The following is a 22,172-nucleotide window of genomic DNA, read 5'->3' as shown; positions in this document are numbered from 1 at the left end:
CCCTGTCTCTAGAAAAAGTAAAATAATTAGCTGCATATGGTGGCACATACCTGTAGTCCCAGCTACTCAAAAGGATCACTTGAGCCCAGGAAGTGAAGGCTGCAGTGAACTGTGATGACGCCATGCAGTGAGCAGTGAGCCATGATGGCACCACCGCACTCCAGCTGGGTGACAGGGCAAGACCCTCTCACAAACAAAACGAAACAAAAACCATGGGTTCATGTTGCAAAACATTATTTCACTACATTTTTATCCGTAAAGGACATCATTTTTAAGCTTCTTCATGATTTCATTGTCTAGGACATGTCAGCAAACTATTTTCTGAGGGCCAAATCCTGTCTGCTTTTGTAAATAAAGTTTTGCAGAAACACAGCCACGTTCGTTCATTTACGTATTGTCTATAGCTGCTTCCACACCTCAGCAGCAGAAATGAGTAGCTGAGATAGACCACATGACCTGCAAAGCCGAAAATAACTGCTCTGGCTCTTTCTTGAAGTAAAATTTGCCAGCTTCTAGTATACAGGTAATATTCGTTATTTGACTAATCTCCTAATGTTTAAAAAATCACATTCACATTCTTTTGGTTGCAAGGTTTAGAAGTTTGTTTTAAACCTTTTCATAAAATTGAGGATATTGCTGGCTTATTGAAGTGGAAGAGCCAGACATGGCCAGATCTAGAGACTGAACAATTGCTTTAAAGATGAATGTCCCCAGCTCTTGATCAGCCTCGGTGTGTGTGTTGCTTTCATGTCACACACAAGCTTTCTTCACATGCCAGGGAAGACAGCCACTGAGAGTTCCTGGCTTCCCCACTCTGCAAAGAAAGTTTCTCTGCACCAGTATCCATCTGTCAGTTCTACAGCAGGTCTGAGATTGGCCCTGTTGGGATCAGGTGCCCACCTTTGGCCCTATCACTGTGTCCAGGGAAATGAGATAATGAGATTCTGTGACTGGCCAGGTCTTTGATTTCATTAAGACTGGGGCAAGGTGTGTGTGTGTGTGTGTGTGTGTGTGTGTGTGTGTGTGTGTTTTGAGACAGAGTCTTTCTGTGTTGCCCAGGCTGGAGTGCAGTGGCACAATCTCAGCTCACCATAACCTCAGGGTTCAAGTGATTCTCCTGCCTCAGCCTCCCAAGTATGTGAGACTACAGGCGTGCACCACCATGTCTGGCAAATTTTTGTATTTTTAGTAGAGACAGGGTTTCACTATGTTAGCCAGACTGGTCTCAAACCTTGTGATCCACTCACCTCGGCCTCCCAAAATGCTGGGATTACAAGTGTGAGCCACCACACTTGGCTGGCAAGGTATCTTTCTATGTCCACTGACTGTTGTGGGTCCGGTCCTGGAAAGCAGGCAGAGAGATGGAAATTAGGGTACAGGAAGTTCTGAGGAAGTGCTCTCTTGATTAACACCCAAGTTGGGAGATAAGGAAGCAGGACTGGGCAGAAGTTTGGTTCCCAAAGTTGTGATCTTTGGAGCTAGAATAGTGCTTTCCAGTCGTCCACCTTAGAGCATGGTGGTGAGGCTAGTGTAGCCTTGACTCCCCAGTCACTGAATGAGGGCAGCCCTAGGAGGCATGCCCTTGGGCAAGGTGAGTCCCTTCCACTGAGAGCAATTCTCAGAGAGGATGGACACTCTCAGCAGCTGGGGGAATAAATCCTTCAGTACTGGAGCACGGCACACCATATGTTACACTGACCATATTTATTCATTTGTGAATTGCTTGTTTGTAGTCTTTCTGTTTCCTTATTGATATGTAGTGGGGCTTTATTCTGGATATTAATCCTTTGTATGTTACATATGTTGCAAAATACATTGTGTTGTATCTCAGTCTACTAAGGGGTTATTTATTTTAAAGATCTGAGACTCCCTCTCAAAAAAGAAAAAAAAAGGTCTGTTAAAATATAGTCAAAATTGTCCATCTCCCTTTTCCAAGATGATAAAAATATTTTTTGAATATTTTTCTTTGACTATTTCTATGCTTTTATTTATTTATTTTTTATGTGTAGCTCTTTAATTGCTTTGGAGTTAATTTTTGTTTTATTTTATTTTTTTATGTATAGCTCTTTAATTGCTCTGGAGTTAAGTTTTGTTCCTGGTATGAAGTAGTATCATAGCACCACACATTTAATAGACAATTCTCTATAGACTGATGTAAAAGATCATACTTAACATAATTTCAGTTTCAATTTAGATGAAATATTTCTTGACTCTCTAATTCTAGTGATCTATTTTTGAGATGAAGTCTTGCTCTGTCACTCAGGCTGGAGTGCAGTGGTGATCTCTGCTCACTACAACCTCTGCCTCCCAGGTTCAAGTGGTTCTCCTGACTCAGCCTCCAGAGTAGCTGGGATCACAGGCATGTGCCACCACACTCAGCTAATTTTTTCTTTTTTTTTGTATGTTTAGTAGAGACAGGGTTTCACCATGTTGGCCACGCTGGTCTCAAACTCCTGACCCCAGGTGATCTGCCTGCCTCAGCCTCCCAGAGTGCTGAGATTACAGTCCTGAGCCACTATGCCTAGCCTATTCTTTTTTAATATCTCATATAAAAATCACTGTGTTTTTATAATTTGCTTTCTGTTGTATGAAAGTGTTCACACTTTTATTTTTCAAATTTTAAAAATTATACTTAAGCATTTTTCTGTTCTTATGAACATAAGAATAAACTTGTCTTATTGGGATTGCATTAGATTTACAGACTAAATTGAGATATTACTGCACTAAAACTTCTTATCTGTGAACATAATACAATTGTCTATTGTTTTTTAGTTTTCTTTTATGACCTACAGTAAAGTTTTATAGTTCTCTTTATATAGGTAATACATACTTCTTCTTAAGTTTCAAGTATTTTGCTCCTCCCTCCCACGTTTGTCAACAGAATATAGTTTCTCTTCCAATAACAGGATGTATTATGAATCTGCTGGGTTTCACTGCCAGCATTCTATGTTTACCAGTGTGATTGGTTTATAGTGATATTCTTATCAATAACTTTTTTTTTTTTTTTTTGAGATGGAGTTTCGCTCTTGTTGCCCAGACTGGAGTGCAATGGTGCATTCTCGGCTCACTGCAACCTCCGCCTCCTGGGTTCAAGCAATTCTCCTGTCTCAGCCTCCCAAGTAGCTGGGATTACAGGTATGTGCCACCACGTCCGGCTAATTTTTTTTGTACGTTTAGTAGAGACAGGGTTTCACCATGTTGGCCAAGATGGTCTCGATCTCTTGACCTCGTGATCCACCCTCCTCGGCCTCCCAAAGTGCTGGGATTACAGGCGTGAGCCACCGCGTCCGGCCCTTTCAATAACTCTTATACAGTTTCTGTAACAGATAAGTTGGAAAATATTACATGTTTTTTCCCTTTGTGGAATTATTTAAATAAAACATAAGTTGTCTGTTCATTAAAGGTATAGAGTCTATCTCAGGATGGGCATTTGATGGACGTATTTGGGATTGTTATTTATTGGTTCCGTTTTCCTTCTTCTTGAGTCAATTTTGATATTTTTCTAAAAGTGATCACTTAAACCTCATATTTTATTGGTATAAATTTCTACATTGTATTCTCCTATAAATGAGTATTTTTGTTGTTGTTTTTTGTTTTGTTTTTCTTTTTGATACAGAATCTCACTCTATTGTCCAGACTGGAGTGCAATGGCAAACTCTTGGTTCACTGCAACCTCCGCCTCCCAGGTTCAAGCAATTCTCCTGCCGCAGCCTCCCAAGTAGCTGGGTTTACAGGTGCATGGCACCATGCCTGGCTAATTTTTGTATTTTTAAGTAGAGATGGGGTTTTACCATGTTGGTCAGGCTGGTCTCGAACCCCTGACCTCGTGATCCACCTGCTTCAGCCTCCCAAAGTGCTAGGATTACAGGCGTGAGCCACTGTGCCCGGCTAATATAGTTTATACTTGTTAATAGTGTTCTATATTTGGGATTTTTTCTTTCTTTTTTTTTTTTTGAGATAGTCTTACTCTTGTCTCCCAGGCTGGAGTACAGTGGCACAATGTCGGCTTACTGCAACCTTCACTGTCCCCCAACCCCCGACCCCTGTTCACGCGATTCTCCTGCCTCAGCCTCCTGAGTAGCTGGGATTACAGGTACCTGCCACTGCACCCAGCTAATTTTTTTAACTAAAAAAAAAAAAAAAATTTGTAGAAATGGGGTTTCACCATCTTGGCCAGTCTGGTCTTGAACTCCTGATCTCATAATCCACCCACCTCAGCCTCCCAAAGTGCTGGGATTACAGGCGTGAACCACCATGCCTGGCCTGTATTTGTGATTTTCTACCTAAATAGATGCCAGCTGTGAACAAAGATTGTTGTGTTCCTTCTCTCTTAATCATATACATTTTACGTCCTTTTATTATTATTTTAATAATAATAATAATAATAATAATAATAACTTCCAGCCACAACTTCCAGTATGATGTTGAATGGGAGTCATAAGAGGCAAAATCTTGTGATAAACGTGATGTTAGCTGTAGGTTTTTTGGTAAATGCTCTCTATGGGATTGAGGAAGTTGTCCTGTATTCCTAGATTGCTGAGAGTTCTTGACATGAAAGGATGTTGGACTTTGTCAACTGCTTTTGCTGTAGCAGTTGATACATTGCATGGTTTATCTACTTTAGCCTGTTGATGTGGTGGATTAGGTTAACTGATTTTCTAATGCTGAACCTTCCTCACATATCTGAAATAACTCAGTCATGGTGTATGATTGTTTATATGCTTTGTTGGATTCAATTTTCTAATATATTTTCTGATAATTTTGCAACTATATTAATGAGAGATATTAGTCTATTAATTTTCTTTCTTGTGGTGTCTATGTGATGTTGATATTAGGACAGAGCTCGTCTCATAGAATGAGTTAAGAAGTATTCTCTCTGCTTCTATCATCTGGAAAAACTTGTAGAGAATTAGTATCCTTTCTTCCTTAAACGCTAGGTAGAACTCACCAGTGAAACCATCTGAGTCTGTTGCTTGCCAGGCTGTTAATTTCTTTAATAGATATAGGACTGTTCAGATAATGTAAATCTATTATCTAATAATTTTCCTTGTTCTGAAATCTGTTTTGTCTAAAATTAATATAGCTGCTCAAACATTTCTTTGCTTCATGTTAGCACGGAATATCCTTCTCCTTTGCTTTACCCTTTTTTTTGAGTCAGAGTCTTGCTCTGTCACCCAGGCTGGAGTGCTGTGGCATGATCTCAGCTCACTGCGACCTCCCCTTCTCGCTTCAAGCGATTCCCCTGCCTCAGCCTCCTGAGTAGCTGGGACTACAGGCATACACCACCACGCCTAGCTAATTTTTTGTATTTTAGTAGAGACAGGGTTTTACCATGTTGGCCAGGATGGTCTCAATCTCTTGACCTCATGAGCTGCCCGCCTCAGCCTCCCAAAGTGCTGGGATTATAGGCGTGAGCCACCGCACCCAGCCTGCTTTACTTTTAAACTATCCATGTCTTTCTATCTTAACTGTGTTTCTTGAGGCAGCATATAGTTAGGTTTTTTTTTTTTTAATTTACTCTGCAAATCTTTTTATTTTTGTTATTTTTCCCAGCTTTGAGTGTAATTGACAAATAAAAATTACATGTATTTAAGGTGTATGTGATGTTTTGCTATATGTTAACACTGCAAATTGATTACCACAATCAATCTAATTAATGTTTTCATAAGCTCATATATTAATATTTTATGCATGTGGCAAAAACGTTTAAGATTTACTCTTTTAGCAAATTTTAAAATACAATACAGTATTATTAGCTGTGGTCACCAGGCTGTACCTTAGATCTTCAGAAATAGCTCATCCTGCATAACTGAATCTTTGTACCCTTTGACCAGCATCACCCCATTTCCCCCAGCACTCTCAAGCTCCTTGCAACAACCATTCTACTTACTGCCTCTATGAGTTTGACTTTTTTTTTTTTTTAGCTTCAAATATAAGTGAGATCATGCAGTACTTGTTTCTGTGCCTGATTTTTTCACTTAGCATAACATTCTCCAGGTTCATCCATGTTGCTTCTAATGACAGAATTTCCTTCTTTTTCATGGCTGAATAACAGCCCATTGTATATATACCGTATTTTCTTTATCCATTCATTCATCGATGGACACTTAGGTTGATTTCATATCTTCCTGGATATTGTCAATAATGCTAAAGTAATCATGGGAGTGCAGACATCTCTCGAAAACACTGATTTCATTTCCTTTGGATATATACCCAGAAGTGTAATTGCTGGATCAATTACATATGGTAGTCCAATTACTACCATATGCAATTGCTGGATCAATTACATATGGTAGTCATATTTTTAAGTTTTTAAGGAATTTCCATACTATTCCATACTAAAATAGCCGAATCAATTTACAGTCCCACCAATAGTGTACAAGGGTTCCCCTTTTCCACGTCCTAACCAACACTTGCTATCCTTTGTCTTTTTGGTAATAGCCATTCTGAAAGGTATGAAGTGACATCGCATTGTGATTTTAATTGGTATTTCCCCGATGATTAGGGATACTGAGCATCTTTTTCTATGCCTGTGGACCACTTGTGTGTCTTCTTTTGAGAAATGTCTATTCAGGTCTTTTGCCCATTTGTTAACCAGGTTATTTGTTTTCTTTTTTTTTTTTTTTTTTTTTTTTGAGACGGGGTTTCGCTCTTGTTACCCAGGCTGGAGTGCAATGGCATGATCTCGGCTCACCGCAAACTCCGCCCCCTGGGTTCAAGCAATTCTCCTGCCTCAGCCTCCCTAGTAGCTAGGACTACAGGCGTGCGCCACCATGCCCAGCTAATTTTTGTATTTTTGGTAGAGACGGGGTTTCACCATGTTGACCAGGATGGTCTCGATCTCTTGACCTCGTGATCCACCCGCCTCGGCCTCCCAAAGTGCTGGGATTACAGGCTTGAGCCACCGCGCCCGGCCTGTTTTCTTAATATACAGTTGTTTGAGTTACTTACATATTTTGGTTTGCAAGTTGTCTCTACACTCTGTTGATTGTGCAGTCTCATTTGTTTTTGCTTTTGTTACTTGCATGTTTGGGGTCCTATTCAAAAATCGTTGCCCAGACTAATGTCAAGAAGTATTTCCCTTATGTTTTCTTCTAGTCATTTTACAGTTTCAGGTTTTACATTTAAGTCTTTAATTCAATTAAGCTGTTATTTGTGTGTGGTATGAGTTATTCACATGTGGATATCTGGCTTTCTCAACAGCATTTACTGAAGAGATTGTCCTTTCTCCATTGTGCATTTTTAGCACCTTTGTTGAAGGTCAATTGGCTATTAAAGTGTGGATTTATTTCTAAGCTCTCTATGCTCACCTATTTGCCTGTCTTTAGGCCAGTACCATATAGTTTTTATTATGGTAGCTTTGTAGCATATTTTAACATAAGATAGTGCAATGCCTCCAGCTTTGTTCTTCTTGCTCAAGATTGTTTTGGTGGAGTCTTTTGAGAGTCTATAAGTTTCAGGATAACTGTTTTTCTATTTCTATGAAAAACACCATCAGAATTTGGATTGAGATTTAATTGAATCACTAGATTCTTTTTGAGTATATGGATATTTTAATATTATTTCTTCCAATTCATAAACATGAGATATTTACTTATCTACAGCTTCTTCCATTTCTTTCATCTACATTTCATAGCTTTCAATGTGCAGGTATTTTCTTAAATTTCTTGTCAACTATTTTATTCTTTTTGACAGTTTTATAAAGGAGATTTTCTTAATTTCTTTTTTCAGATAGTTAGTGTACAGACACAATTGGTTTTTGTAAGCTGATTTTTTAATCCTACAACTTTGCTGAATTTGCTTATTCTAACAACTTTTTGGTGGACTCTTTAGCTGTTTCTATATATAAGATCATGTCATCTGCAAACATAGATAATTATACTTCTTCCTTTCCGGTAGGGATGCTTTTTATATCTTTTTCTTGTCTAATTGCTCTGACTAGGATTTCCAATACTGTGTTGAATGGAAGTACCCTTGTCTTGTTCCTGATCCTAGAAAAAAAGCTTTCAACTTTTCATCATTGAGAATGGTGTTAGCTATAATCTTGACATATATTGCCTGTATGGTGTTGAGTTTCCTTCCTTCAATACTTAATTTGTTGAAAGTTCTTTTAAATCCTGAAATGATGTTGAATTTTGTCAAATGCTTTTTCTGCATCTATTGAGATGACAATATGATTTTTATCCTTCGTTCTATTAATATGGTATATCACATTTATTGATTTATATATTTTGAACTATCCTTTCATCTCAGGGATAAATCCCACTTGATCATGGCATATGTTCTTTTTAATATGCTGTTGAATTTGGTTTGCTGGTATTTTGTTGATGATTTTTGCATCTGTGTTCATTTAGGAGTATTGTTTTTCTGGGTTTTTTTGTCAAATATTTTTCGGTTTTGATATCAGGGTAATACTGCTTTCATGGAATGTGTTTGGACTGAAATTTTTGGAAGAGTTTGAGAAGGATTGGCATTAATCCTGTAATGCTTGGTAGAATTCACTAGCGAAGCCAATGGGTCCTGGGCTTTTACTTGTCAGAAGGTTTTTAATCACTGATTCAATCTCCTTACTTGTTACTGGTCTTTTCAGATTTTCTGTTTCTTCATGATTGGCAAGTTGCATGTGTCTAGGAATTTATCCATTTTTTAATAGGTGGTCCAATTTATTGCTCCATAACTGTTTATAGTTCTCTTTTATGATACTTTGTATTTTTGTGATATTAGTTGGAATGTCCCCTGTTACATTTATAATTTTTTTTGTTTGAGTCTTCTGTCTTTTTCTTTTTCAGTCTAGTTAAAGATCTGTCAATTTTATTTACCTTTTCAAAAACCCAGCAAGCTGATTGTGGCTGTGATTCTTTGTATTTGACTTTTTCTCCGGATTTTAGGGTGCCCTTTGCTCTGCAACATCAATTCTCTGAAGAGTCAAAAAAAAAAAAAAGTCATTGATTTTCCATTTCTTCAGCTTTTTATCTTGTGTATATGGGAGTGATGAGTTCCAATCCATTTACATGCTGGAGCTGAAACTTGATGTCCTAGATTCTATTTTTAATTTTTCCAGAGATGCATTGGTCTTTTTGAATGTGAGAATTTTTTTTTTCATTAGCAGCCCCCAAATGAAAGCTCCAGTTAAGTCCTCTCTTCTGAAGTCCATATTCATATATCCTACTTAACTTCCCAATTTGGTGGTCAGAGCACAACCTGTTCAGAAAAAAACTCCTGCCCTTCTCCCAAATTATGCTCCATCTTTCTTCTTTCTTATCACAGGTGAGAAGTGATTTTGATTCCTCTCTCTCTTTCTCAGCCACATTCAATCCATCACCAGATCCTGTCTACTCTACCTTCAGGAATGTGTCTACATCTCAGTTTTATCCCTTACATCCTTGTTCTGATTCACCCACCAAATCTCACCTGAATTCATTGCAATAATCTATCTGTCTTACCTGCTTTTACTCGTCCTTCACCTCTATGTTCTCAACATGGAATCCAGAAAGATATCTTTAGAAATGTAGGTCAAATTGCATGCTGTTTCTGGAACATTAAGTCATGCTCCTGCCTCAGACCCTTTGAACTCTGATTTCTCCACTAAGGTCACCTCTCCTGAGACACTTGTATCGCTCATTCTTACCTTCTTCATGCCTTTGTCCAAATGTTATCTTAAGGATCTTCCTCTGCATTATATTTAATTTCTGTACTCTGTGTGTGTCTGAATTTACATTTTATCTTTCTTTATAACTCTCATTCATTGTGGCTTGTCTCCTCTTGCATGTAGGGATTTTTGATTGTGAGAATATGTTCCTTGGAACTTTACATGTTGGAATTGTTTGAGGCCTATGATTAAAGTGTTCCTCCAGGGAGGATTTTCAGCTGGGGCCTTTTTGTGTCCCGCAAATATCGTGGATTTGCCTCCCAAGCTGGGTGACTGCATACTTGTGGCTACAAATGATTAAGAGACTTTTTGCCCCTCTCTGTTTACCCAGAGCCAAGGTCAAAACAGGCAGAGTCTTTTTCAGTGGGTATCTTTTCCATTCACCCACTTCTGATTTCATTGTCAGTGGAAGATCCTGGCTTTTGTGGGCAGCCTCCTTCTGACCTTTTACTTTACTTGACTGTCATCCTGGGCCATCAGGGATCCGCAGATGCCCTCAGGTTAGATGCTGACTCAAGTGCTTATGAAATCATGATTTCTAGTGCTTTACAGCCTCTAGTTGTTTTCCTTTGCTTTCCAGAAAGCTGCAAAACATTTTTTCAAGTATATATTTTTTTTTCTGTTTTTATGTGCAATTAAAAAATGGTTCTATACTTGAATGGGCACACTAAGTTTACCAAATTGCTTGAAACAGAAGTCAAGAGACAGCATTTAAAAAGATAATGATTAGAATTTTTCAGAACATTATAAAGGATATAGTTTAGGAAGGATACTTAGTCTTCAACAGAATTAATTTAAAAGCCAATACTACCTAAAATCCCAGCACTTTGGGAGGCTGACACAGGAGGACCGCTTGAAGCCAGGAGTGCAAGACTAACCTGGATGACAAAACAAGACCCTGCCTCTACAAAAATAATTTTTAAAACAGTTAGCTGGGTGTGGTGTCGCATGACTATAGTCCCAGCTACACAGGAGGCTAAAGCAGGAGGACCGCTTGAGACCAGGAGTTGAAGACTATAGCGAGCTATGACCACACTCCGCCAATCCAGACTGGGCGACCGATGGAGACCCTGTCTCAAAAACAACAACAAAAAATACAAAATTATGTTACTGTAAACTGCATAGTGACAAAAACAAAGATAAAACATTAAAACAGGCCAGTCGCAGTGGTTCACGCCTGTAATCCCAACACTTTGGGAGACTGAGGTGGGCAAATCACGAGGTCAAGAGATTGAGACCATCCTGGCTAACATGGTAAAACCCCGTCTCTACTAAAAATACAAAAATTAGCCGGGCATGGTGGCATGTGCCTGTAATCCCAGCAACTTGGGAGGCTGAGGAGGAGAATTGCTTGAACCAGGGAGTCGGAGGTTGCAGTGAGTTGAGATTGTGCCTCTGCATTCCAGCCTGGTGACAGAGCAAGACTCCATCTCAAAAAAAAAAAAATTAAAACAGAGAAATAAGGTGCCAAAAAAGAATGACAGGTAAACTGATAGTGTGTTTATCATTTGCAACATTAAATGCCAGATGACAATGGGATCCCCATTATCAACTTAGGATTCTATTCTTGTATTTATGTATATTTTTGAGTCAGAATCTCACTCCCTCACCCAGGCTGGAATGCAGTGGTGTAGACATGGCTCTCTGGAGTCTTAGACTCATGGGCTCAAATAATCCTCCTGCCTCAGCGTCTTAAGTAACTGGGAGTACAGGCGCATGCCACCACACCTGGCTCATTTTAAAAAGTATTTTTGTACAGAATCTCACTGCTACCCAGGCTGGTCCCAAACTCTTGGCCTCAAGCCATCTTTCTGCCCTGGCTTCTGGAAGAGCTGGGATTACAGGCATGAGCCACCCACCTGGCTAGTTCTAAACTAAGCCATACCATATCACTTTCAGGAAATTGACACAGATTTTAAAAGTTTAACAATACAAAATGGTGGTCGTTATATAGGGAAATCAGAACTCTCAGCCACTGTTGGAGTCTACATTGGTGATAATATTGTAAGGTGGAAACATTGGTGCAAATTCTTAGCACAGTCTGGCAATATCTAGCGAAGCTCAAGTTGTGTTTTACCTATGACCCAGCAAATCCACTTTTCTGGGAATGCTTTTACGTACAACCACAAAGCGTATAAAAGGTGCACATGGCAGACTTACTGTAACGGCAAAAAATTACACACAACCTAAGCAGTCAGTAGTAGAAGACTGGACCACTGAATTAAATACTTCACAGCAGCGAAAATGAATGAACTTCGTTGTGTGCTTTCAAGTCAATACAGCGTGGTTATTTTATTTTGAATTTTAAAAATATTGCAGAAAGGGCCAGGTGCGGTAGCTCATGCCTGTAATCCCAACACTTTGGGAGGCTGAGTTAGGCAGATCATCTGAGGCCAGGAGTTTGAAACCAGTTTGGCCAACATGGCAAAACCCCATTTCTACTAAAAGCACAAAAATTAGCTGGGCATGGTGGTAGGCGCCTGTAATCCCAGCTACTCAGGAGGCTGAGGCAGGAGAATGGCTTGTACATGGGAGGCTCCAGCTATTCTTGAGCCGAGATCACGCCACTGCACTCCATGAAATAATGCATCTGAAATCCTTTCAATAAAATCGTTGTTTAAAAGATGAAGAAGACAGAAACTGGCAAACAATTGTGCTCATGATTAGCTCAACATTAGAAAACTACTAAGGGGCAAGGTGCAGTGGCTCATGATGCCTGTAATTCTAGCACTTTGGGAGGCCAGAGTGGATGGATCATTTGAGATCAGGAGTCCAAGACCAGCCTGACCAACATGGTGAAACCCTGTCTCTACTAAAAATACCAAATTAGCTGGGCATGGTGGCACATGCCTGTAATCTCAGCTACTTGGGAGGTTGAGGCTGGACAATGTCTTGAGCCCGAGAGGAGGAGGTTATAGTGAGCTGACATCATGCCACTGCACTCCAGCCTGGGCAACAGAGCAAGACTCTATCTCAAAAAAAAAAAAAAAAAAAAAAAAAAAAAAAAAAAAAAGGAAACTGCAAAGGAAGAGAAAGGCATCTGTAGCATTTGATTTGGTATTTCTAGCTTAATTTTCCCTCCCTTTTGATTGCTTTTATGTGTAATTCTCTGAAAGACAGAACCCAGAGGTAATTCAAAACATGTTTTAGTTGATCGGCTCAATAGTCAACATTTGTTTAGCAAATAAATGAATTTGTTCCAGGTATGGCAGCAACATTTTTACTTGGTAATAGGGATCTAACATGTCCTATTTGCTTAATTAGCTATTCTAGCCTTTACAAAAATTGTGGTTAACATTTCGTTGAAGTTAAGTAGCATATAAAAATAAATTGGACTTAACCTATACTGATATTTTTACTGATATGAGTGGCAGTAAAAATTACCAAAATAACCAATTCCTCACACACATAGAAATGAGAGGCCAAATAGCATTGTGGGAAGAGGACAGGAATCTGGATGGGGCTTAAAAATCGTTCAAAGTAGAAGTTCAAATAGAAAGTGGACACTGTCTAGATTTTTAGCCTTATAAATTGCCTTGTTGCAACTTATGCCAGGTTAAATTTAAGAACTTTAGAATATACACATCATTACAAATAATCCTTTGAGAAAAAATCATTCATAACACTCACAGCATATGTCATTTTGAAGCAACTCTTTCTTGTGTCTTATCCTTTGACCTCTTAGCTGCGTTTGGTGGTAGAGGTCACTTCCTGCTTGAAACTATTCCCTCCTCTAACTTCTGAGACTGGCTCTTTGTTACTTCTGCTTTCATTTCTCTGAGTATTGCTCACTGCCCCCCACCCTACGTATTCCTCTTGCCTCTTAAATGTGAGTCTCCTTCAGGTTCCATCTTTAGCCTTCTCTGCTTCCTCTGCCCACTCTCATCTATGTCCACAGTTGAGATTGCTCTTAAGTGTATTCACTGTGAACTCCCAACTCTAGATGCCTCATAGGGTCGGATCTGTGGCCCTACCCAAATCTTACATCGAATTGTGATCCCTAATGTTGAAGGTAGGACCTGGTGGGAGGTGACTGGATCACGGGGTCAGAGTTGTCATGGGTGGTTTGGCACTATCACCCCTTGGTATTGTATAGCGAGTGAGTTCTCGTGACATCTTGTTGTGTAGCGTGTAGCTTCTCCCACTGCCCCTCTTTCTCTTGCTCTGGCCACGAGACATGCTAGCTACCCCTTTGTCTTTTGCCATGATTGTAAGTTTCCTGAAGCCTCCCCAGAAACCAAGCAGATGCCACCATGCTTCCTATACAGCCAGCAGAACTGTGAGCCAATGAAGTCTCTATTCTTTACAAATTATTCTGTCTCAGGTATTTCTTCATAGCAATGTGAGAATAGACTAATACCCTGTCCAATCTGCAGCTCTTTTTCAAGTATTAGATTCAGAAATGTTTCTCAAAGTGAACAAATCTACAATGAAACCCATTATCTTTTCCCAAGAACCTGTTGTTTCATAATTTTTTTTTAAATTTATTTATTTATTGCTTTCATGGGTCTCAGTTCATGAGAGTCTCTGTATTTTAAGTTCTAAAGCTACTTTGCAGCCCCCAGTGGCCAATCCATGCAGTTCTTTCTTTGCCACAGGTACCAAAGAGGCAATGATGTCACTTTATCGCTTGGGGGTTCTGCTGTGCACAGGACTCAATATCCTCTGACTGCCTCCTCCCAAAAAGCAAAAGATCTTTTTTTTCCTCCTAAATTAAAGCATGTTTCAGGAACAGAAAATATAGTCTCAAAATACCACAATCATTCAGGAAGCGAAATCATTCTTTAACAAATATTCATAGAGTACTACCTACTCTGTGCCAGGTGCTGGGAAAGGGGGCATTGGGTTTTCATTGACCTCTAAGTCTTGGGGGAAGAGGTGTATGGAAGGGAGGATTTGAAAATAATCTTAAGCAAATAATCCCACAAATACATGTGACATTTCAACTGTGCCAAGTGCCATGAAGAAGTGGTTCATAGAGTGAGTCCACTGTGGGGCAATGCAGTCCAAGCAGGTAGCTTGGGAGAGGCCCTTCCTCAAGAATCTCATCTTGAGCCTGTATCTGAAAAATAATGTGGTAGATTGATTGGAAACCTTGTCCCAACTCTTTCTGTCACCTTACAAGGTGACTCTGCAACCCTTCCCATCAGGAGAATCTATTTCATGACCTTTTACATTTGGGCTGACTTCGTTACTTACTTTAGCCAATAGAATGCAGGAGAAGTGATGTTCAGTCTGTCAGTTCTGAATGTAGACCCTAAGAGGCTTTGCGTATGGCCATTCACTCCTTAAAAACCCCAACGCTGCCATCCATGGGAATAAGCTGGTCTAGGCTGAGGGATAAAAAGAAACACAGGGTTGGTCCAGTTGCTCCTGACATCTTAACTAACAGCTACCTAACTGCCAGACATGTGAGTGAGGCTATCCAGGAAAAGCCAGGCTGCAGCTGACCTGCTAAGTGAGCACAGTCCCATGATCAAGCTCCGCTATCAGCCAAGCCTGGCCCAGAGCCACTGACCCATCCAACTGACCCATAAATCTGTGAGCTACCATCAGTGTCTGTTATTTGAAGAGACTGCGTTTTGAAGTGTTTATTAGCAGCAACAGGTAACTGATACAAATTAGTAGGTGTTAACCAAGACAAAGGCTTTATGGACAGAGGTCTGCATGTGTGAGTCTTTGTGTGAACAGGGAGCATGGCAGGTTTCTGGCACTGATAGAAGATGCCTGTGGATGAATCAAAAACATCTTGAGGAAATGATGTGAGCTGGGTCTGGGTAGGTTGGAACAGGACATTGCAGAGCCTGATGTAACATGTTAAAGACTTGAGTCTTTATTCTAAGGGCAATGGGATATCTCACAAGGGTCTCAGTCAGGAAGCCTGCACAGGTACATTTGGGTTTACAAAGTCATCTGAAGTAGGAAGCACAGATTCAATGGGGCCAGAAGAGAAACAGGGCTAGTGTTGAGAGTTCCTTGCAGTAGCCAGATAAGAAACAATAATTAGGTACCTAGGATGGGGATGGTGACAGGCCCACAACGTTGCCCAACTCCATAGGGTCACTCTGTGATCACATGTAAGAATAGTGATCCTGGGAGTGGGCTAGTGCATGCCTTGGGTGCTGGGAGTGGAGAGAATTGGACAGATTCAAGAGATAGGAAGTAAGATTGTAGTTTTTCATGATTGATGGGATATTGGGACAACAGGTTTCAAGGGAAATGTTAAGGGTCACTGCCGGGTTTCTTTCTTTGTGCATGATACTAGTCACTGCACTAGAGAACAATGAAAGAAGATCCAGTTTGGGGAGAGGAATCAGAAGCTGGGATTTAGAGGTGTTGACATTGAGATGCATTTGAGACATCCATGTGAGCAGCTGGTTAGATGGGGCTGGAGCTTAGAGGAGAGGTCTGACTGGAAATAGACATCTTTGCATCATTTGTGTATGTGGAGGCTCAGAAACAATATCTTCAAGAGAGAATCTCACCAGGGTTTAGGTTATTGGTTCCAAGTCCCTGATGCCTTCAGAGATGGATACTGAAATTTTGGTTCTTTCATTCCTAGCAATTATTTCCAAGAATGAGACACACACATCATCGCGTCTTTCTGACAAATGGTGGACTGGTCTGGGCTGGGCACGGTGGTTCATGCCTGTAATCCCAGCACTTTGGGAGGCTGAGGCAGGAGGATACTTTGAGCCCAGGAGTTTGAGACCAGCCTGGAAAACATAGGGAGACCCCGTCTCTATGGAAAAAAAGAAAAAGAAAGAAAGTTAGCCAAGCATGGTAGTGCACACCAGTAGTTCCAGCTACTCGGGAGGCTGAGGCAGAAGGATCACTTAAGCCCAGACGATCCAAGTTGCAGTGAGCCATGATTGTACCACTGAACTCCTAGGCAACAGAGTAAGACCCTGTTTCAAAAAATAAAAATAAAAATGGCAGGTCCCTCCTTCCTTTACATATTATTTAATCCTAAAGAAACAATAAAAATGGGTGCTGGTCTTTGTAATCTCCTGACCGAATGCCATTCAAGTGGAATTCTGGCATACATCAAAACACTCTTTTTTGTGCTTTCCCTTACAATGACACACATCAAAACTCAGGCATCACCTCTTCTTCAGTTTATATCTCCAGTCCAGTGGCAATAAATCTGAACAATTGCACCTCATTTGATATATCCCATTCCCTCATCATAGCTTTCTTATTTTGAAAGTCTCCTCATTTGCTTATTTGTTTCGCTTCTAGTTTTATTTTGTCCAAATACATTTTTTTATTTGATACAGGATCTTGCTCTGTCACCCAGGCTGGAGTATAGTGGTGCAATCACAGCTCACTGTAGCCTAGAACTCTTGGGCTCAAGCAATCTTCCCATCTCAGCCTCCTGAGCAGCTAAGAGTACAGATGTGCACCATCACCTCTGGCTAATCTTTAATTTTTGTAGAGATGGGAGTTTGCTCTATTGCCCATGCGGGTCTCAAACTCCTGACCTGAAGTGATCCTGCTGCCTCAACCCCTTAAAGTATTGGAATTATAGGCATAGCTACAACACCCAGCCACAATATATGGACAGCTATGAGAGTGCTTTTTCTAAAATGCCAATCTGATCGTAACACTATCCAAAGTAGTCTTAAGATAAAGTGCAAAGTCCTGGAGATGGCTTTCAAAACCTTTCTGCCCTACAGCTGTGGAGCGGTGGACTTCTTCATTCTGTTGCCCTACCACTGACTTACCCAAAGCTCTCCACCTCTACTGCGAGCATCATAGGACTGCTTCCAATTCCTTGACTGCACCATGATGCTTTCAAGTAGGTTTTCAGGGAGGAAAGCAAACAAAACAGCCTGCACCTGCTTTAGGGAATCAGTCAAACCGAAGTAGTAAGTAATAGCTCTGGGTAAGCACAAAAATATAACTAGAAAGATTATGTTAAAAAATAGCCAGGGTCACTTAGATTGATAGCATAAAATGGAGCTTTTGGTTGCTACATTCAAACGGAAGTTCTAGGATCATGTTTACCTCATGCTAATAAAATTTTAATACCTGTTGGTTATTGTGGTATATAATAGCTCATTCCATTTAAATAATGAATCTAGAATCTATTTCCTGTTGCCATTGTTGCCTCTAGAAATAGTTAAGTTTCATACTGTGACACTCAGTTCTTAGTTATGACTCTTAATTTTGTTTCATTTTTCTTATAAAGTAGGAAAAATATTTTACACATTATCTATTTTATTGAAAATTTTCTTCTCCTTTGAAAGGAAGCATTTCTTTTTTCTTTGAAATTTCTCAAGATTATTTTGGCATTATTCATTGGTCTGTTGCCAGTGGTTTAAAAATATTCATCATTTCTCTTAGAAGGTAAACAACAAAATGCTGCTGGAGGTTTAGAAGACAGAGAAAAACATCCTTCAATTCACTTTGAAGGTCTTTAGAAAAACTTCCTATGACATTTAACAAGTAATAAACATTTGGAAAGAAAGAAGAAATCTAAACCTGGAAGGTAATTAATCAACCACTGGATTCTCTGCAGACCTGTGTAAAGAACTGCTTGATGCAATTCCCAGTGTTGTACCAGGCTCAAGAAACTTCTCAATCACAGCTAATAAACAATGATGACATAGTGTCCAATATGATTTCACTGAAAAACTTGCTAACGTTTTTGCGGATAGGTGAATGTTTGTTGTACATAGAATTAGTAATATTGAAAGTGTCTTTAAGTTTTAAAATATTTTCATAAGTCCTTGTCACCACTGTCGAGGTATGAGCTTGACAATGTTCATGGACAATTTTTGGTTCTTCTTTCTCACATGTAACTCTTAAAATGTTCCCTTCTGCTGGTCCTCATTAGGCTGGCCATCTGTTGTAATTAGAAAGAAGTCAAATCAAGTCTCATTTGCTGTATAAGAGGTAAAGCCCTGTAAGTCAATCACATTATGCACCTAATGGCTGCACTTTATGGAACGTGGCTTGGAATATTTTCTGGGTGTGTATTACACAGATCACCACCTGTTCTTCCATTCCTCCACCATGGTCTCATCACAATTCTCTGAATAGGCCTGAGTTCATTAATGCTCTGCAACATTTCTGTCTTTATTATTCAGAATATTTTACTTCAAAAATGTATGCCTACAGACTGAATCCTGCAAAATCCAGGAGACTTAATGGCCAATGCATTGGTATTAAAAAGTGAAGCCTTTAAGAAGTGATTAGGTGACAAGGGCTCCTCTCATCTGTAATGATATTAAAGCCCTTATCAAAGAGGCTCCACACAGCATTTGGTTCCCTTGCCCTGCTTTCTGTCCTGTGAGGACACAGCCTTCCTTCCCTCTGGAGGGTGCAGCCACAAGGTGCCATCGTGGAAGCAGAGAGCAGCTCTCACTGCACAACTGCACCTTGACCTTAGACTTCTCAGCCTCCAGAACTGTGAGAATATAAATTTCTGTTCTTCATAAATTACCCAGTCTCAGATAGTTTGTAACAGAAGCACAAAACAGACAAAGACACATAGCAACTATGAAATAGTTTCAGCTCGGAGCTTCAGGTACTCTAATTTCCAAATGCATAGTCATGTTTCAATGCCAAGAGATACTCAGACCAACATGGCAGTCATTTCAAATAAAATTCATTGCTTTCGTGGGCTTTGAACATTTCTGTATTTTAAGGCTACAGTCAATAAACAGCGTAATGGTTGAGTTCATGGATGCTGGACTGAGTCTGCCCAGGTTTGCACTTCAGCTCTGTGCTTATTGGCTGTGTGCTTTTGGGAAGGTCATTTAACCTCTCTGTGTCTCAATTTCCTCATTTGCAAAATGGGGGACAATAATAGTACATGAATCTTAGGATTCATTTTCAGCACTCGTCTTGAGGATCAAATGAGAAAAACACTTGTAACAGTTTCTGTCACATAGTAATCACTATGTAAATGTCAGCTTTATTGATTTACTGAGATGCAGTCTTGCTTTATCACCCAGGCTGCAGTGCAGTGGTGCCATCTCGGCTCACTGCAACCTCTGCCTCATGGGTTCAAGCGATTCTCTGCCTCAGCCTCCTGAGTAGCAATTACAGGTGCCTACCACCACACCAAGCTAATTTTTGTATTTTTAGTAGAGATGGGGTTTCACCATTTTGGCCAGGCTGGTCTTGAACTCCTGATCTCGTGATCCACCTGCTTGGCCTCCCAAAGTGCTGGGATTACAGACGTGAGCCATCGTGCCCAGCTTATTTTTGATATTATATTTCAAATGTAAAAATCTACCAAAGCTTTTTTAAACTCTTTGAGTTGCCAAAACTCTACAGTATTTTGAAGAGAATTTTTGTATGATATTATCCCTCACTTATTCTAATGACTTTCAAAGCATGAACTGGATCCATGCAGAAATTTTATAATTTAAATTACATAATTCTCAAATTTGTAGATTGTAGATGTACAATGATTAATTGTAGAGGGAAACAAAGTTCTAGATTATCCTATGCTGCTGCTATTTGAGACTCCACTTGATGAACAGTAGGTGTAGAGAAAAAATATTTAGAATGTTTTTGATTAGCGTGGTTTGAATGATTTGTTTAAAGATGATTTTCAAACATCAGAGTTACTAGAAATTATAAGAACCAGAAGAGTGAGAAAGCTGTGAGCCAAATAGCACCAAGCCCTGAGTGTGCCAATGTGAATCAACAAGTGTGTGTCTTTGGGTTGGCAAATCACCCGCAGGATGGAGCTGACGCAATTGAAATGTCGTCAGTGGCCTGGATATGACAGTGGCACCAGGACTTTCCCTTGCTTTTGTTTTCTATATTGATGAAAATAAGTGATGTAAATTTTTACAGAAAATATAGAAAATGGCTTCATTTTTCACACATAGTTGATTTCCCATGTAATTTTGGAATATCTTTCTGTTTCTGACACCCCACCACCTCTATTTTCTCCATTTGGAAAGTTGGAGTGGATTATGCTTAGCTCACTGAAGCTCCCAATTCTGTTTGTTTATAATCCTGCATTTGTGTGTTGTGGTGTGTGTGTGTGTGTGTGTGTGTGTATTTACATCTGTTCTTTAAAAGGAAGGAAAAGGAAGCAGGATCTACAGTAAAAAGCTGGGTCTCTTAGAGAGTCATCAGATATTTATTCATAATTATTTATACAGTAAAAGGTTAGATCTCTTAGAAAGTCATGAGTTAATGTCTCTTACGTGTATTTTTAAGGAGACATGAAATTGTTTATTCAATGTGCTTTAAAATATCTTTTGAGTGAGTAAAATGTGAGAAGGGCCTGGGATTGGGGAAATCATGGTAAGAAACAAAACAAAATCTCTGCCCCTAAGAGGGTCAGTTGAGTAGAGACATAGGCATCAACAACTCTTTGCTGTAAACAAAGAATTAGGTGGTCCGCAGCCTGGCCAACATGGTGAAACCACAACTCTACTAAAAATTAGCCTGGTGTGGTGGGGCACACCTGTAATCCCAGCTACTTGGGAGGCTGAGGCAGGAAAATCACTTGAATCTGGGAGGCGGAGGTTACAGTGAGCCAAGATCAAGCCACTGCCCTCCAGCCTGGGTGACAGAGCGAGACTGTCTCCAAAACAAAAAAAAAAAAACCTTCTCTTAGCATGAACCGATGAAGTCTAAACACCCTATCAAAATATTTTTAAAGGCAATTGTTGTTTTGGTAATATAAGCATTTTGGCAAAACCTAAAACATTCTTGTGGAGAAATTACAAGGCAGAATTTGCTGTGCTTCTATCTTCAATTTGATGATGACGCTAAAATAATTTAACCGGTGTGGTATCTGTCCTTTACTAAGAGAGTTAAACTAAACAGAGTAAGACTGCATAAAAGTCCAAGGAGTATGAACTTCCCATTGAGCATGAAAGGAACATTTTTAAAAATGGATATTGATTAGCTCTTTAAGAAACAAAAGGATTCTCAGCCTCACACTAGATGCCAAATTGATTTCCAAGTAGATTAAGGAGCTAAATGTAAAAAGAAGTTAACAAAAATGAACATTTTATCAAATGTGAAAGGCCTTTTCATGCATGACACAATTATTTTTAAAGGTCTTTTAAAAATAATTGACAAATAATAATTGTACATATTTATGGAAAACATAGTGAAACTTCACTACATGTAATGCATAGTGATCACATCAGGGTAATTAGCATACCCATCATCTCATTTATCATTTCTTTACATTGGGACCATTCAATGTTCTCCGAGCTATTTGAAACTGCAATATGTTATTGTTAACCAGAGCAATCCTAAGGTGCTATAGAAGAGTATAACTGATTCCTCCTATCTAGCTGCAATTTTGTATCCATTAACAAATCTCTCTTATCGCTCCCTTCAAAAGTCTTAAAAGGATATATTTGAGCAATGAAAATAAAAACATAACGCACACCAAAATATCCCAGGAACAAAATTTAAAGGATAAAAAAAGGGGAAAAAAAGGCAACCTATAACAGCTTTTCCAAATTCATAAGAAAGATAATTCACCAAAGAATTTTTAAAAATACACATTATAAAATAAATATTTATAAAT

At 39.4% G+C, this 22,172-nt stretch overlaps 1 long non-coding RNA gene across 1 annotated transcript; it reads right to left on the bottom strand.

Annotated features, from left to right (window-relative positions):
- Positions 1-796: 796 nt before the first annotated feature.
- Positions 797-22,114, bottom strand: LOC141585443 (uncharacterized). The gene is made up of 4 exons (XR_012518919.1): positions 17,377-22,114; positions 16,135-16,391; positions 14,849-14,982; positions 797-1,342 (listed from the first exon to the last, which is right to left on the bottom strand). It is a non-coding gene; the product is annotated as an uncharacterized LOC141585443 (long non-coding RNA).
- Between the last annotated feature and the right edge of the window lie 58 nt (positions 22,115-22,172).

The sequence above is a fragment of the Saimiri boliviensis genome, chromosome 8 (genome assembly GCF_048565385.1).
Source record: "Saimiri boliviensis isolate mSaiBol1 chromosome 8, mSaiBol1.pri, whole genome shotgun sequence".
NCBI classification, from domain to species: Eukaryota; Metazoa; Chordata; class Mammalia; order Primates; family Cebidae; genus Saimiri; species Saimiri boliviensis.
Note: the sequence above shows the minus strand (reverse complement) of the source record. Positions and strands in the feature narration are given on the sequence as shown.